Below are 19,443 nucleotides of genomic sequence, written 5' to 3'. Positions count from 1 at the left end.
AGTACAGAGGTTGAAAATGAGAGCAACTTCTTGTTTGCCTTGAGAATGAAGATTTGAGTAAAGCCTCGGGTCAAGGGAACTATAATGTTATTGCTTTATCTACTGTTGGGTACTCAAGAGTGATTGGAGTCCCGTTAGCAGATCTGAATAAAGTGTAAAAGCAATTCCTCTCTAAATATATGAGAAACCATCCTGATGACCTAGTTTTTAATTAAAATTTTATTAGATATGTAAACTCTGGGAGAATCAAAGGCACAGTTTAACAACTGAAATAAGTCTCTATTTGATATATTTAAGATAGCTGAAATTTACTGAAATATTCTGACAGTATGCTAACATTAGTGGAAAACAATTTGTAAGAAAAGCAGATAAAGAGAATTGGCCATTATCATGCACTTGCTGAAAACACTATATAAGAATCCACACAACTTAGAAAAAGTTAACCTCACTGTAGTCCAGAAACCCACACATTTTTGAAGGCCTGGCTTGCCTTCAAATACTTCAGACTGCAAAGTCAACATGGTAAATTCTTTCCACGTTTAATTCATAAAAAAAAAGATCCATATTATTCTTGAATTTGTTTCTGATCTGAAAGAAGATATCTGCTTGACCTTAAGAAGCTTAGTTCTTTGGGGTTCTTTCTAGAATCAAACAAAACTCTTGCATCATATGCTTTCGGATACACACGAAGCAATACTATCCCAACACCCACTTCCCCCAAAACTCAAAGTCACATTTCATTTCTTTTTGCAATTGATAGCCTTAGAAAAGATAAGATACAAGCAAAGCCTTTCTCTCACCTTTTGCTGAGAACATTGCAGTCATATCATTACTTAGGTCTTAATTACTCCGGTCTTAAAATAGGTATATTATGGCCTTTATTGCACGATACAGATTTAGAAAATGCAGCCCATCAACGCTAGATAGCCCACAAGCATCCTACAGCAGATTCAAAATGAAAGTTAAAAAAAAAAAAATGCAAGGAGGCACCAGGAGGTTTTTATCGACCAGTGAAGTTAAAAAGTTAAAAATAAATATTTGCCTAAGGTCATTTTCCGCTTTTATGGAAGGGTTAGGATAGAACAGGTTAGGATTGGGGACAATAAGAGTATAGATGGAGTCTAGGATAATCCTAGGCAAAATTTCAAAATAATTTAAATATCCAATTCCCTCTTTGGGTTGAACGATAAGAGACTGACATTTTTGTGGGTCAAAAAGAGTGAATACGACAATTTTACAGGATTCAACCTTGATCTTTCTGGTGCTCTTTCTCTCCCAGCCCCAGGTGCCAACCGCCTTTCTACAGTCCAGACCCCGAGAGCCCAGCTGCATGAAATCACACTGGTTTGCTCCCCTTCAAATCCTTCATACTCCAAAGTCAGCTTTCACCCACTCCAAGTGAAATCTTATGTAGAGGAGCTCAGATAAAGTAAAGGAATTTAGTCCATGAGGGAAATACTTAGGGATAGATGGGCCTTCCAGGACTACTTACACCAAAACCGTACACACAGACAAACTCTCTACCCCACATACCTATAAAAAGAAAAGAAAAGAATGAAATGAAATGAAATGAAATGAAATGAAATGAAATGAAATGAAATGAAATGAAATAAAATAAAATAAAATAAAATAAAATAAAATAAAAAACTTTGCCACAAATACTAATAAGCCTATACAGTAACGTTATTCAGACACATAGCTCTAGAGATCACTTCTTTGTCACCTGAAATCCAGAATGATTGCTGGCCGTTAAAGTACTTGACTCAAGTGTTCTCTGAGTGATCTTTGTTCCTTTCAGACCTATTTTTCCAAGTGAGCCCAATTCAAACTTATGAACGTGTCATGGATGTAATGTTTTTGACGTCATTCCAAGTCTCTATTTCCTTATCAGTAATCCGGTTCCTCTCTGCCCAAACCCCAACTGCCATGATTTTACGTGAGAGTCAATATAGCATGGCGCCTTGAAGCCTGGACGCTGGGTCTGCCAAGGTTTAAGTCTTGGCTCTAACACATAGCAGCTGTGTGGTTTTGGGCAAGTTGCTTAACTTCCTGTTCCTCAGTTTCCTCTTCTACAGAGGAAGGGTGGTACTACTTATCTCACAGAGATGTTAGAAGGATTATGTGAATTCAACAAAAGGAGCTCATATTTGTAAGTGCCCAGAAGACTGGCCTACCCTTCAACATTTGTTAAATAAACTGTAGCCACAGGGAAAAAGGGAGAGGACAAGGAAGCTATGATGTAGGCAACTGGTCCACCCCAGCCAAAACATGAAGGGTAAAGTTCACCCTTTCTAGAGGAAAGAGGCCAGAGATGTAGGAAAACCCTGTATCATACTGGATCCAAAATCTTGGAAAGGAGAGGAATTTCATATAGGGTGAGAGAAAAGAGAAAAGCAGAAAGCTGTTTACTCCACTTCCTGTTTGGAGCTCTAGAGGACAATAACCCACCTGCCTAGTGTTACCTCAACAACTTAGAGAAGCCATCGTTAGGCATAGAGAAAGCTTAATTTAGCCTTCCTGGGTCAGACTCGGTTCTCAGGAGGTGTGCACACACCCTGAAATTTCTGATTGTACCTTTCTGGGGGTGGAGTGCCTTAGTAATGGGGTAAAGGGGCCCTGTGGACATGGGTGATCAATCAGCAATAAATGGGGGACAGGGTATGGCACAGTAAGACAGCACAGTCACAGGGGAGTTGACCTGGAGCCACATCAACCAAGCACCCTAGTCTTGACCAAGTCGGGAAGAGAGGCCACGAGCCACAATACACAGCGGGAGGCAACTTGAAGAAGACTCAGGAATGCAACCAGACAAACTACACCGCAGTGGATACCAGCTCTCAGACCCCTAGAGACCCTGAGATCACACCATCTCTCCAAAAACCCTAAACCCAGATTAAAGATGAACAAGAGGAAGGGAAGAGCATGCGAAAAACTAAGTTATCCCAAAGCCACTGGCTATCCAAGAGGTCGTTTCAAGTTTTGCTAAGTTTACCAAATGGAATTTAATTTCATTTTCTCCACTACTTATAGGGTGGGGCTTGTAAGGAATATTATAATAGCTATGAAAAATAATGAAACTGGATCTTCTTGGTACTTTGGAGTGTACCAAAAGTAAATCAGTCATCCTGCTAAAAATGCAATGGAAGAGGGGCACCTGGGTGGCTCAGTCGGTTAAGCGTCCGACTTCGGCTCAGGTCATGATCTCACGGTCCGTGAGTTCGAGCCCCGAGTCGGGCTCTGTGCTGACAGCTCAGAGCCTGGAGCCTGTTTCAGATTCTGTGTCTCCCTCTTTCTCTCTCCTCCCCCACTCATGCTCCCTCTTTCTCTCTCCTCCCCCACTCATGCTCCTCCCCCACTCATGCATTTATTTCTCTTCTCAAAAATAAATAAACGTTAAAAAATAATAATAATAGATAAATAAATTTAAAAAATTGAAATGCAATGGAAGAATAGCACATTTGAGTCAAAGAGACTAATTTTGACCTTTTAAAGACTCTTTGGTTTTATGAAACAATCTATAAAGGGGATGATTGTATAAAAAGATGTCCAGAGCAAAAGCACAGGCTTTGGAATCTGGTTGCCTTGGTTCAAATTCTAATTCCATCCCTCTCTTAAGTGGGTGCCCCAGGGCAAGTTATTTAATTTCTTGATGTCTCATTTTCTGTAAAAAGAGTACATTAACCATTCCTACCTCAGATGGTCGTTATGAGATCACATTCACACATCATGGTATTTTCCATTACTGGATCAATTTCCGATGATACCGTAAAGGCAAAAACTCAAAACAGTGCCTGATAACATAGCACGTGCTCAGCTAAATTTTGCAGTAAATACACCACTCAGTATAAGTCCATATTCAACCAGTCGAACCCGTTAAAAAAAAACAAAACAAAACATTATTCCAAACTGTCATAAACAATACAGATAGATCTCTAGCCTTACTTTCAGTGGCATGCCTGTGGTTAAACTCATATTCTAAAATGATCTTTTCATTACCGTGCCCCGTGTGTGCATCTAGTCTATATGATTTTTAACATTGAATTTATGCTGTGATTTTGTAGAAGTGAGCAAGTAGGGAGATTCTTTAAACCAATTATCAAAATTAAACTACCTCATGGAACCAAACGACTCAGGGAATAATTCGCTGTGGACTTAGCAGTGTAGGAAAATGGGATTTTCATTAATTATTTACCTTTGATCTCTCTAACAATTAGCCCGATGGTATATGCATAGTCTTCTGAGGGTAATGGAAACAAACAGGTTTAAATGACAGGTAGCTGGAAGAATTTTATAGACCATTAGCTTTTTTAAATTTTAGTTGCCATTTGATAATTTGTTTGCTAATTTAACCACTTGGTAAGCATTTATTGATTTCTTATTTATTGATTTATGGCTGACAAGAGATGAAGTGCATTGAGATGGTGATGGGGACAAGGAGATTAAGGAGTCATAAAGAAGCAGAAGATGTATTCTCTACTCTCCAAGACCTCATAGCTTAGTTCTAGACGTCTTCTACACATCCATGAGTCACAAAGAATAATCATAAAACAGTATATGCAAAATAATATTGTAAAAAATAGGTATCTCAATGCTGAGGGGATATGACCTACAGAAATAAAGGGGCAGAAATTAATATCGAGTCAAGCTGTTTATCAAGTGTATATTTTCTTTTTTAATTTTTTAATATATATTCATTTTTTGAGATACAGAGAGATCATGAGCAGGGGAGGGGCAGAGAGAGAGGGAGATACAGAATCCAAAGTAGGCTCCAGGCTCTGAGCTGTCAGCACAGAGCCTGACATGGGGCTCGAACTCATGAACTACAAGATCATGACCTGAGCCAAAGTCAGACACTTAACTTACTGAGCCACCCAGGCACCCCTAAAGGGTATGTTTTTTTAAACTTTACACCAATTTTAGTGAAAAGTGGAAAGATTTATATTTTATATATGACATTACATATATATACATATACATATACACACAAATATATACACACACGTTTATATATCATGACAATAAATTGGGCTTTTATTTTTTAATGTTTGCTCATTTATTTTGAGAGATAGAGTGCTACGAGCATAGAGTCCAATATGGGGCCCAATCTCACGAACTGTGAGATCATGACCTGAGCCGAAATCAAGAGCTGGACGCTTAACCAACGCTGAGCCACCCAGGTACCCCTAAGTTGAGCCTTTCTGTTTTAAAATGTATCATCTGAAGCAACCTCCAGAAGTATGAGCCTCATTCAGGAAAACTAACTGAAACCAGTGCTGTGTAACTTAACTTCAGTAATTACAAATACAAATCTAATTTCCGCCTTATTTTTCTTAACCACAGTTTCTCTCTTTAACCTAAATTTACACCTTGATGTTATTTGACTCCTATGTCAATATAGAAAACACACTACTTAGGCCAAAGAAGCAATGAACAAAGACGAAAATTGAGTCCCATACATGAATATTTCTAAATTATGGCATTAAAGGAGAATATTGAGAAGCATAATAAAACCACACTATCAATAACCACTTACTTAGCAAATAATTATTGCATTTTGTTGGTTTAAGATCTTGTTTCATAGAACATCACGGCTCAAACTCTTCCTGAACACGTTCAATCACCATGTCCACTATCTTGAGGGGTGACTCGTTTCATTATTTGCTAGCTCTCATTGTAAGAAAATATGTTTTTATACCAAACTCACATCCCACCCACCCCCCAATATCTATTCATCAATTCTCTTTAGCCAAACATCATAAGTTGAACTGTCCTAAAATAGCAGCAAACACAATGGACAAGAAACAATAAGAAAATTTCACATTATTGAATGCTTACTTATACCAAGTACTGTACTATTTTACCTATATCTGATTACTTAATTCTCAGACAACTGCATAAAGGAACTGTGACTATCATTCCCATTTTGCCATTGAGAAAACTCAGGGGGCACCTGGGGGGCTCAGTTGCTCAAGCATCTGACTCTTGATTTCAGCTCAGGCGATGATCTCATGATGCGTGAGTTCGAGCCCTACATCGAGCTCCATGCTGGCAGTGTGGAACCTGCTTGGGATTCTTTCTCTCTCTCTCTCTCTCTCTCTCTCTCTCTGCCTCCCTCTCTCTCTCTCTCTCTCTCTCTCTCAAAATAAATAAAATAAACTTTAAAAAAGAGAGAGAGAGAAAATTCAGGAATAGAGATTAAATAAATACATGTGGCCAGTTTATAGCACACCATGCTCTAACCTCAGACAGTCTGGTTTCAGAATTCATGCTTCCACTCGTTAACACTGGGCTGCCTTGCCAAACTGGTGGGGCAATAAGATCCACAGCGTATTTAATAGTAGTGCGCAGGAAGTGTTACCAAACGCGTTGCTCTCCCTGCGGAGGAGCATTTTGAAGGTCAGCCCAAATCTGGACTCTGTCCTATCTGCCAAAATAAATCAAGATCCTAAACCAAAATTTTTACCAGCACGTGGGGCAGAGCAGGAGAAGCTGAAGCAGAGACACCACCCAATCCAAAGGAAACAAAGCTGCTTTGCAAAGGCGATAACTAACAGCAGTTAACGCGAAAACTGCAGCCTTTTTTACGAAGGGTTGATGAGGGCATCTTAATTGAAAACTGGGCTTTGAGCAATTGCAGCTTCAGAGTGTAACAATGCCCCATAAACACTGACAGGAGGCTGAAGAGAAGGAAGTGGCCATCTCAGCACAGACCAAAGAGACACAGGAAACGTCCGCTGGGACAAATTTGATAAAGTGTCAGCAGAAAGAACTTAGAAGCTGAAAGGATGGAAACCTGAAGCAAGACAATCCCTTTAAGCTACATTAGTTAAAAATCTTCAAGTTTCTGGTGAAACGAAATGGAATCGGGTCCCACAATACAGTTTTTGTAATTGGTTGCATATGTATTTACGGTAAAGATAAATGCAACACCGCCCTTAGAATCAGGCAAGCAGTGCCCTACACCTAACTCTTCAGAGGTCCCAGTTCTGGAAGTTTCTGGCTGTAATTCCCTCTAGGCAGAGTTCTGGAATGAAGGTGTAATGGAAATCTACAGCCCACCTGCAATAGCCATATGCGAGCAAAAATAAATCTTGTGTTTGCAAGTCACCGAGAGCCAGGGATTGTCTGTTACACAGCATTACTTAGCTGACTGATACAAACAAAAACCTCACATACAAATGGTGTGTGGATCTAGATGTGAAGGAGGAGAGAAGTAGGAAAACTTTCCTTTCCCCCTTTTTACTTTTTCAAACTACCTGAAAATGTTTATTGTTATTATTTTTGTGGTGTTTTATTTTTCTATCAAAATGCTAGTTTTTAAAATGTGGTGTAGATTTAGATATACCCAGTCAATCCCTTGCTTTCTTTACACCCTGCACTAAACAACCATTTTAGATACTATTATTTTGCTAGCCATCTAAAACAAGAAGAATCTACTCGAGTGAAAAAAATAATAATTCTTCCTTGTTAAAAAATAATCCTGGTCATAAAGAAAAAGTAGAAAATGCAAAATAACTTACTTAAGCATCATTAATGCCACCTTCTGGAGATAATGACAGTTTTGGTAAATTATTGTATAAATGTTCCTTCTCATATAGTATATATATGTATATATATATGGTATATATATATATATATATATATATATATGGTATATATATATATATATATATATATATACTCATATAGCATAATACTCATATAGTGTATATATATATGTGTATATATATAGAGAGAGAGAGAGAGAGAGAGAGAGAGATCTGGAGATAATGTCAATTTTGGTAAACTATTATATATATGTTCCTTCTCATATAGTATATATATGTGTGTGTGCATATATATATATATATATATAAAGATGCCATATAGTATATATATGTACATATATATTTGTTATATATATACACATATATACAACATATATATACTATATGGCAACTTTCTATAATTCAATTTTGCATTCTGCTTTTTTACCTAACATTATACTGTATTTTCCAAAATCATACAATCATACAATATGCTTTGAAAAACATACTTTTAACGTATGCACACACCACTATTCAATGCACATGTGATTGTTTATTCAACCATTTTCCTATTATTAAATGGGAAAATAATGTGACAGGACCCTTAGGCAAGTCATAAATGATGGTATGAACACAGATAAAGAGGCACCTAATTCTATCTGGGAGAGTAAAAGGCAGCTTTAACAAGGCGGTGGCTTGTTAGACAAAAATTTCATGTGTAGACCAGGCAGGCAAGGGCATTGCAAGCAAAGGAAACAGGTTGAACAAAATTACAGACACGTTAAAGTACATGAACATTTTAGTAAAGTCAACGAACAAGTACACCTAGGGCATGGAGTGAGCAATGGTGAGGAAGAGAAGTTCTGAAGGAACCATGAAGGCAGGTTGTAAAAGTCTTGCAAAGCATTCTGAGGAATCGAGTGTGTCGTACAAGCAAGAGGGAGGCACCAACATTTGTAAACAGGCGCGGATTACATCGGTGCTGTGGATGTTTTAGAAATACGTCGTAAAGACGAAAAAACACTGCTTTTGGAATCAAGGGACCAGCTTCCCCTGCGGCCCATTTCCCCACATGTGAAATCAGATTCACAAAGAGGCTTTGAGGATTAAATTATATAAATTAGTAGGTGCCCAGCAAATGACACTTCAATGTGAGTTGGCTACAAGAGGGGGGCTTGTTCTCAAGGAGAGAGAAGGTAAAGCAAAGTGTCCTGGAAACAGTCATCGTCCAGGCCAGAGATGGGGAGCGACTAAACCAGGAAAATGGCAGTAAAAGGGTAGCAAATCACCAAGGGCTTCAGAAACATCTCAGAGATCTAGAGGAAGGGACTTGACAACCAACTGGATGTGGGTTGTCGCAACAATGAAAAAATAGAAACAAAATCATGGAGTGTCACTAGAATGACCATGGGGCAAGTTGAAACAAGAATAGAAACAGAAGGCAGTTCAACAAAGGGAAAAACAAAAAACAAATGCGTGTCGAAACCTGGCACAAAAGTAAAGAATTGACCATGCCCCCATGGAGGATATGAGATGGGAAGTAAAATGTTGCAATTGGGCGAATTTCATCAACATCAGTAACATGCATAATTTGGATACTAAGCCATTTGCTGTCCACCATTTCTGGGATTATGGAGTGGGCAAGGGCAGTAATTTATCTGAAAAATTTTGTATGTGGCTTCTGGATTTTGAGATGAGGTAAAAAAATGAAGACCCAACATCCCCACCATGTTTTACAAGAGTTCAGTATTCTTCACTTTGATCCTCCCTTCATTTACCTCTTGTGGAAGGTATTTAATGTATTTGTATGAGTACCACAATAATATACACACTCACACACACACACCTACTGTATAGACCAACAGCAACACTATATATATTTATATGGTGTGCATATATTGTCTAAAATATATATGTATATTCATGAGTTGCCTTTGAGTTTCTTGAGTACAACAGTAAAGCAGTAACAACCATGAATAGGTATATACATAGATATATACATACATACAAATATACATATGCACACATGTACACAGTATGTAAGCTAATATATATATTTATATGGTACATACATTAGTTTAAGATATATGTGTACATATATGTGCTTCTATGTATTATTATAACTAACTTAATTATCTTAAACTAATGTATATACCATATTAATATACATGTTAAAAATTGCATAGACTCAAGGCCAAGGAGTAAAGAATTGATTTCCTTAACTTCTGTCTGTGCCTGCAGAAAGGGGTAAGGAAGCCAGATTTAGGAGACTGTTCTGAGCATCTTGAAGCTGCTATTCTAGAGCAGCTGTGTCCTTTACACAAGGGAAGCTTTCCCCTTGTATCCTAATTGGGCATGAAATCTGACTCACCAGCACAAGTTATATTGGAGCCGGCCAACAGAGCAGCTGCCTGTGAACCCCTTGAATAACCCACATCCAGTGACTGAAATTGACGTGGGATGAAACATGGGCCCACGTTAACCTAGCAGATGCTCCACAGAACTCGAGTCACCTCGGCTCTCGCCACACACTGCAATGAATTGTCCTAATTTGTGTGTCCTCGTAGTTTCTCAAAGTGAAACGAGAGCCCAGGTATTTTTCTCCCGATAGTAGATTTCGTGACATCCTGTTGGCACAGTGAGTTATTCTTTTTATACACTAACTCATTGTGTTAGCGATGAGAGAGAATGTTCCTTAGTGAAGTTTGGTGACCCACTGAAAATCTGAAGATTGCCACCTTCCCAAACTACCTGTGGTTAGTGCCTACTTCTGTAGGAGTCCTTTCCAGGTCTGGGCAACCATTATATACTGAAGACAGAATACCACAGTGCTTAAAATCACAGGCCTTGGAATCAGTCTAGGATAGACGCGGGTCTAACAATTATCTCTGGGTGATCCTGGGTAAGTTACTTAACCTCTCTGATCTACGGTTGCGTATTTTTTTATTCTCATTTTTTAGAGAGATAGAGAGATAGCAGGGGAGAGTGAGGGGCGCAGAGGGAGAATTTCTTTCTTAAAAATTTATTTATTTTGAGAGAGAGTGAGTGTGTGTGTGTGTGTGTGTGTGTGTGTGTGTGTGTTGGGCGTGCGCTTGCGCGCAAGTGGGGGAGGGGCAGGGAAAGAGGGAGACAGAAAATCCCAAGCAGCCATTGCACTGTCAGCACTGAGCTCAATGCGAGAACTCATGAACCACGAGATCATGACCTGAGCCGAAGTCGGACGCTCAACCTACTGAGCCACCCAAGTGGACATTATTTTTAACACATGGCATTGCTGTGTGAGTTGATTAACCTAGTGGATAAAAAGTGCCTGCTATATTCAAAGAGCTCAATAATGTAAGGTATTAGATAGATAGCATTTTCACATTTAAACAGTCACACAGTCAAGACTGGTTTTAGGAATACAGTGGGACAAAATCAAGGGTGTCTCCTGCGTAAAACGATCTCAACGATGTCAACCTGCTGACACTAAGTTCTAAACTTAGCCGCTCCCTTTTTTCATTTTTTGAAAAGATGTAAGTCCTTAAGAATTCATTCACACAAGATAAACCTCTCTTCTGTGGACCTCAAATTAAAAAATCAGCTCATTTGCATTGCAGAGACCTAACAAAAAGAAATTTCATTCCCAAACACATTACTTTGTTCCAGAGGAAAAGCCTGGACTTTAAGGAATGGGCTTCGACATATCTCATGATGTCTAATGAAAATTATTGATTTATATTCCCTTCTGATCACTAATTAGAGTTAATGCAACTTAATGACCCAGCTTCTCTCAAAACTACTTATCATGGTAGGGACACCCTAAGGAGCCACATATGCTCATTCTGGACACCATGGTAAGAAAGGGCACACTATTCAAGAGACTAAATATCCATGCCCCGAACACTAGAATCACTGAGGAAATAGGGAACTCTGGTGAGTTGATTACAGGAGGGCTATTTTATTTTTTTCAATTGTTGTTATACTGAAAATAACTTCTACCTTATTAAACACAGAGGATATGCACATATATCTTAGTGATGCTCCCTAAATCGTAGTGCTCCAAGGAACTTCAAAGAATACCCAGTCCAGGGGCTCCTGGGTGGCTCAGTCAGTTAAGCATCCGACTTCGACTCAGGTCATGATCCCATCATTTGTGAGTTCGAGCCCCATGTGGGCCTCTGTGCTGACAGCTTGGAGCCTGGAGCCTGCTTTGGATTCTGTGTCTCCCCCTCTCCTTCTGCCCCTTGGCTGCCTGTGCGCTCTCTGTCTCTCTCTCTCTCTCTCTCTCAAAAATAAATAAACATTAATTTTAAAAAAAAGAATACCTACTCCAATCGCTCATTTATGGCCAAGAAGGCTGAAGCCCAACAATTGTAGGAGCTCACACAGCTGTGTCATAGCCGAGGAAACAGTCCGAATTCAAGTTTCCTCATGCTACCTATATCGTGTTCCTGCTTTGGTTTTTCTTTAAAGATCCCTAATTGTTGAAAAGCCTTTGGTTTCCGGTTAGGCATCTGGATTATGAACATGTGTTCAGGAGTTCAGGACAGATGTGACCAGGGACTGCGTTCAGTCTGAAATGCCCAGGTTATATACTAATTCTCTGACAGCCATTTGTTTACATTCTTGTTTGTCTCTTCCTCCTAAAAGTGAAGAGAACGGGAGACGGAGGGGGGAATCGGGTCCCATGGAGAGTCCAGGTAATAAACTTCTCCTTCTTTCTGGCTTTACTCTATGGTAATGCCCTGACGACCCGCACCAGTTAATACACTCCCAATGCCTTTCTTCCTTGCGCTTTCTGGGGACTATGTGTTGAGAAAACATTTTCTGCAAGCAGGTGTCTCCTACTCTTAACCACTTCCTCCTCAGAGGGGTTCCTTCCTACGCCAGGGCTCCTGGGGGGGGGGGGGGCGTGCCATGAGAGTCTCAGGGGCAGAAGCCGTGGTCTCCACGGCGTGCAGGGGTGCGGGCACCCCCTCGTTAGCAGAGCCCTTCTCTTCTCACCCACCGGCAGGGTTCTTTGCTTTCCTCAACATGCATTGCGTGCTCACCTTTGCCATTAGCACTTGGATCCCCACCTCCTCAACCCTATCGCCACTTCTTGGTCACGGGCTAGGATGAAAACTAAATTGTAACTGCTCTAGTCTTCACAACAGCGTGAAGGTCCTGCCTGGTTTGAAAACTACCCGCCTCGAAAGAGAGCCCAGAAAAAAAGCAAGTGTCCACAGGTAAGAAAAGGAGAACACTATCAGTCTGCCTTACAGATGGGGACCATCAACGATGATCCCAAGGGGCAGAGAAAGTAATTACTGGCCAACGGTTTGCACAGGAAGCACTCACACAGGCACAGACACCACATCACATACACTGACATGCGATCGGGTTGCTTGAAACCGGTTGCTTTTTACTCCATTACATAATCTTCCATGGCAGAGAACCCAGGGATTCCTTGTTATGAACGACATGATTTCCCAGGGATAAACAGTAAAGGCTTCCTTCCAAAATTTAAGACAAGCGTCTTGCCATTAAAACGCTATACTCGCAGACAAGGGCAACGACAAAACTTTCTTCCTGCAAAGCAGCTAACAAAAGCGTTCAAGCCCGGGGCCATCGGTACGCATATTCCACTTTTCAAATGCCTGCCCTTGGGAAATTCTCCTGGTCCTGTTGAGTAACTTATCCATAAAATTCTTTTCCCTTTTCTAGTCATTCGTTAACACCGCTTCAGAAACGGACTGACAGCCCTCCTAAATTAAGTACTGTATACTTCAGGCTAATTTTCTGTGTTTTTTTTTATCACGATAGCAGGGGCCGTATCAGCCCCTATTATTTTGTCAGCTTTCTCATTTAGCCAAGCAGCTTCAATTTATTAGCAGTGAGGAGTGTGCATGAATCAATATGTTTCATTGGGCAATGTGTCATTTGTTAATCGGATATTGATGAGATTATTGACGCACAGCTAATTAATCTCAAACCCAGTGCTAGCCTTCATATGTTTCCTTAATTATGTCCTTCCTCCTGGCTTTAGCGCCCAGACGCGGGACTGGAGACAGTGAGTGAGGTAAGCTGTCAGGGGCTCTTTTCACACATTTACAATCCCGTGGCAGTGAAATTATTTTCTTAGTTGTAAATAGGTATCAGAGAGATATTTAATAACATTTGTCAGCAGATTGATATTGATTGGTGTGGACTCGCTTCAAATCCAGCAGCCACAGAATTTTGCCTCAGAAGGAGGCTATTAAAATGAGAAAATGCTTAATTAGTATACAACAATTTCATGAGTCAGTTGTCATCTGCCCTCTGGAATTTCAAAATTGCTCTTCTCTGGACATTGTTTCTATACCCTTGGTTCAATATTTCAGGGAATTTTGTTTTCTTTTTGTTTCCACGTTAACTCTTTGTGGCCACCTTTCTTAGCCACGGACAACATTCGCGTGAATAGAAAACTTGAGGGGGACTTGGGGCGCCTGGGTGGCTCCTTGGGTTAACCGTCCGACTCTTCGTTTCCGCTCAGGTCATCACCTCACGGTTTGTGAGTTCAAGCCCCGAATCAGGCTCTGTGCTGAGAGTGCAAAGCGTCCTTGGGATTCTCTCTCCCTCTCCCTCTCTCACTGCCCCTCCCTGCCTCTCTCCTTCCCTCTCTCTCTCTCTCAAAATAAATAGGTAAACTTAAAAAGAATTTTTTTAAAAAAAGAAAATTCAGAGGGACTCAAAACCCTTGTAGTTTTTTAAAATTAATTCAGCCATAATTAAGTAACACAGTTACAATTCTATCACCTGCACGTGCCTGCACTTGTCTATGAATCCCACTTTCTTCTCTGATTTAAGTCTTCCCACACTTCTGAGTCACAGTGGGAAGTACAAGCTCTAATCCTGTTCATTGGCTCTCTCACTCTTTTACATGTGACAACCAGTCTCCGCCTTAATTTACCCATCTGCAAAATGGGGGCCATAAACCTGACGAGTAATTCACAAGATTGTTGTCACGACACATAAAGTAAATACGTGTGAGAACACTTAAGATTTCGATGCTGCCATCCAATTACTCGGCATTACTTGTTTTGGTACAGGTATGTGTTTGCAACTCTTGTAAGAGTTCCAAAGCTGAATTCAAACCTGTTTGAGACATGCAATAGATATGTGATAATAATAAGGTCCCTTCGTTGCAGCAAAGATAGCAAGTTGGTATCAGGTGTCAGGGGTGGGACACGGGCCCCCTCTCCACCCATGGCTTTCTCACGTCTAACACAAGAGAAGGAAAAGCTCACCGCGAAGCTCCTTTAACAAATCAAACACGAGACATCCTTTCCTAGAAATGTGAATCTTAATAAAGAACTCCTATTGAAAGCAATGTTTTTAAATAATTTCAGTATCCTTGTAAGTAAAAGGGTCTTTAAACAATCAGTTTTGAATCGAGAGCTGGTACTCAACACAACGCACAGATTGTCTACTTAGTGTTCCCTCCTTGTGAGCATTAGATCAACAGTTTCCTCTTAACTGAAAGAAGGTTGTTGAGTCTAACGGGGAGTAATTTCAATATTATGTGATTTGACAAAAAACGTTCATTTTCTCCACAGTGTAAGTATGTATGAGAACCCTGAGATGATTGTTTTAAAAAAGGGCAAAAGATGAAGATTAAGAAATAGAAAAAAGAAAACAAGGGAGATGTGACCCAATGAGAACTAATTAGGAAGTTCCCCTTCTTATAGAATTACATGAAGCAGATCTTCCAAAATGTTAATGATCACACTGATGGCACCAAATTTCATGAATAGCACAATAGACTTTATAGTGTAACGTTGGTTCAGAGTGCAACTCTAGAGTCTGTACGTGGAACTAAATGGCTACCGAAACTTGACTTATGTGCTCTCTCCAACACAGAGCTCAGCATATAGTAGGTGTTCAATTAAGGTTTTTAAAAATCGATCATGCCTATCTGAACATATAGGGAAATATTATTGTTGATAAGAATGTAATGGTCAGCATATTAAAAGCAATTCCAGGACCTTCTTGTACTGTTGGTGGGAATGCAAGCTGCTGCAGCCACTGTGGAAAACAGTGTGGAGGTTCCTCAGAGAACTAAAAATAGAACTACCCTACAACCCAGGAAAAGCACTACTAGGAATTTATCCAAAGGATACAGGAGTGCTGGTTCGTAGGGGCACATGTACCCCAATGTTTATAGCAGCACTTTCAACGATAGCCAAATTATGGAAGGAGCCCAAATGTCCATCAACTGATGAATGGACAAAGAAGATGTGCATATATATATATATATATATATATATGCACACACACAATGGAATATATATATATATGCACATAATGGAATACACACACACACACACACACACACACACACACTGGACCACTATTCAGTGATGAAAAAGAATGAAATCTTGCCATTTGCAACTATGTGTATGGAATTTGGAGGGTATTATGCTAAATGAAATAAGTCAGCCAGAAAATACAGATATCATATGGTTTGAAGTCATAAATGTAATTTGAGAAACTTAACAGAAGACTATAGGGGAAAGGAAATAAAAATAAGTTATAGAGAGGGAGGCAAACCAATAGAGACTCTCTTAAATACAGAGAACAAACTGGGCATTGAGGAGGGCACTTGTTGGGACGAGCACCGGGTGTTGCATGTAAATGATGAATCATGGGAATCTACTCCTGAAGCCAAGACTACACTGCACACACTGTATGTTAGCTAAGTTGACAATAAATTTTTTAAAAAATAAGAATAAATTTTAAAATGTTTTTCAAACAATAAAAAAAAAAAACAAAAGCAACTCAGGGATGACTTCAGGCAATTATTGTACTTTATCTCATTCATACAGATCAGGGTGAAGAGAGAGAAATCAGCAATGAAGTGTTCTGAATAGATGTTTAATATCCTTATATTCACTTGGTCTTCCCTGGCACAACACCAATCAGATGTTCTGCCTTTAAATGCTAGTGTTTCCTAAGCTTTTCAAATTTCCTCCCATGGTCTGTTTTTTTTCCCACCACACACTCCCCAAGAAGGACTTTACCCATAATTCTGGCGTCAAACACCATTCCTGCGGACACTCAAACCTGTATGTCTACACATAACTTGTCTGTGGAACTCCTGACCCATGGTTTCATCTTCCCCTAGAAAAATGTCTGCACAGATATTCTATACAGAAGCACCCCGAAATCCTTCTCACTCATCTTTAACTCCAATCAGTTTCCAATACCTGTCACTTCCACATGTTATCTGTCTCTCAAATCTTTGTACTTTCCTCTCTCCTTGGTCAGTTTCCTGCGTTATCCCCCATTACCTCCTGCCTACGCTACTGGCCACCCCCCTACACTCTCCACTAATCATGCCTCAACCCCCTGCCCAGTGTGGTCTCCCCAGATGGGCCAAATGTTACTCCTGCACTTAAAACACCCACATGGGTGCCTATTACCCTTAGGATAAAATCCAAATGTCTTAGCTCCTACGCCCTACATGATACTGTGATCAAGCTCATTTCTCATCTTTGAGCTCCAAATGCTTGATCCCTTGAAATCTCATCCACAGTTATGCCAAATGTCTTTCATTTTCTTCAGTTCCCTTAGCCTCCAACCATGCTGTTCTGCCCAGAATGCTCATCACCTTGACTCAAATACACCTCCTTGTCTTTGCTCTTGAGATCATTTACTGTGTGTTCAGTGATACCGTGTCCATAGCTTCAAATAGACTACGGTGAGAAAATTTGCACCATAGAAATTAACAAATGCTACAAGTCAGAGCTTTTTCTTTTCTTGTGGACAGAAGGTGTTGCCCATTTAGTGCAGTGTACCACTGCTTTCACGGATAGTGATACCCAGCCAGACCAAATGGCCCCTGTTTACAGTCTACCCACGTCCCTTGCCTGCCCCTCCAATTAACTCTCCATAGCTTCTCCAAGCTATGATCTCCTCTGCTTAAAATCTTACAGTGTTGCTCCCTACCTATATATACAAGACCCCACTCCTTGGCATGGTTCATAAGGCCCTTCAATGACCCAGGCCTGCCTTTCAAGCTTCCTCTCCCACCCTTCCCTGCCACATATCTCAGGTTCTGGCTACTCTCTATCTCTTGAAATTGTGATTTTTTAAACCTCTGCCCATGTTATTCCTTCATCCTAGATTGTGCTCACCTACCTTGTATGCTTGGCAGACTCCTGGCCATCATTTTAGACTCTTCAGACATCAAGTCCTTATTGATGTGGCACTTGTCTTCTTCAGGCAGAATGACCATTTCTTTTCACATGTGCCCACCATCATTTCGTGAACACAGTAATCATAACACCTGTAGTATTACTGTATTTGTGGGTTTTCATGTGTCTTCTCCATTTCACTAAGTCCCTCGAGGGCAAAGACAATGTAGCTATCACCAAGACTAGTGAGTTGTCAAAGCAGACATCATCCAAGAACATCCCCATAAATTTAGAGGTGTATAGGTCTTGCCTTCTCCCCACAGCACATCTTTGTGAGATTAAGTCAGGTTTAAACTACCCACAGGAATCTCAAGGAGAAAATGAAGTCCTAAAATGCAACCTCCATCCTGAGACATGCACACAAAAAGAAAAGTGTACTCCTACTTGCATTGGTCATTCACAATCAAAAATTTATAGACAATTGTATAGGAGCTGCAGATCGTTTGCTACAATTGTTATCTTTTTCTCTTGTGACACTGTGGTCTTCAACCCCAGTCAACAGCAGGGTGACCTCTAAACAAATGCAGATCCTTTCACAAAGACCCAATTCACTGTACAGAGGTACTCTTATGGCATCGCGTTAAGTTTCATTTTCTCCCTCTGCTGATCCTGCCCACTTTATGATTGGCAGATTCTGGTACTCTGAGCTCACTGTCATTCCTAGTACTTCCATTTTAATCTTTTTTTTACATGTATTTATTTTGAGAGAGAGTGTGGGAGAGGGGCAGAGAGAGAGAGAGAGAGAGAGAGAGAGAATCCCAAGCAGGCTCCATGTTTACAGGACAGAGCCTGACACAGGGCTCAATCCCATGAACCACAAGATCACGACCGGAACCAAAATCAAGAGTTGGCCTCTTAACCAACTAAACCACCCAAGTACCCCATTAATCAAGATGTATAATCAGCCTACTAATTCCCTCCACTAAAAAGAAAAAGAAAAAAGACTATCCCAAGTTTTCCATCTGTAGTTTCATTGGTCAGTTGGCAGAGAACATAAAACATTAAGAAAACATGTGTTCAAGGAATGTCATCTATTCATCGGGGTTCATCCTAACTCTAGCAAGGACAACAAAGGTTGTCTACCCACAATCTAAACAGAGTGAGAGACTGAACTCAGAGACAAACCAAGCATAGATCTCTCATTTCCAAGACTTTCCCAAACCCCAGTGCAATAATCTCTACAAATGATCTACAAACTCCCCTTCAGACTATTGATCATAGACCTAGAAGCAAGCCTTGTCAACCATTCTCGGCTAACACTACGCAGAAGACACACGGAAAACTGAATAGTTGAGAATTTATGGTAAATCGAGAAATGATAGGTGGTCAAGGTGAATCTATTACAAATCACAAATGACCTTTCCATTTACCGTGATAGAGATGAAATTATACTTACATTCAATCACTCAACTAAGTAGAGAGGGATAGAATTTAAATAATGCAGTCAAGCACTGAACCAGGTCTAGATATACTCATCAAAGACAAAACTCGCCAGTGATGCTTACCATCTACGTCATTTCAGTGTTCAAACACGACCACGATATTAAAAAAGTTTTACAGGTTTGGTAGTCTACCTAAAAGCACTAATATGGTATAAAATAAAAAAGAGCAAGAACAGATGTATGGGTATATTAGGAATCTCGTTGGCACCTGTAATACATGGGTTAAGCTGATTAAGAATGGATTAGGTAATTTTTGCAGCCTGAATACCGTGTGAA

The sequence above is a fragment of the Panthera pardus genome, unplaced genomic scaffold (genome assembly GCF_024362965.1).
Source record: "Panthera pardus isolate Hobbes unplaced genomic scaffold, ASM2436296v1 HiC_scaffold_17, whole genome shotgun sequence".
Lineage (NCBI taxonomy): Eukaryota > Metazoa > Chordata > Mammalia > Carnivora > Felidae > Panthera > Panthera pardus.
The sequence above is the reverse complement of the archived record's forward strand: the minus strand, read 5'-3'. Positions refer to the sequence as shown.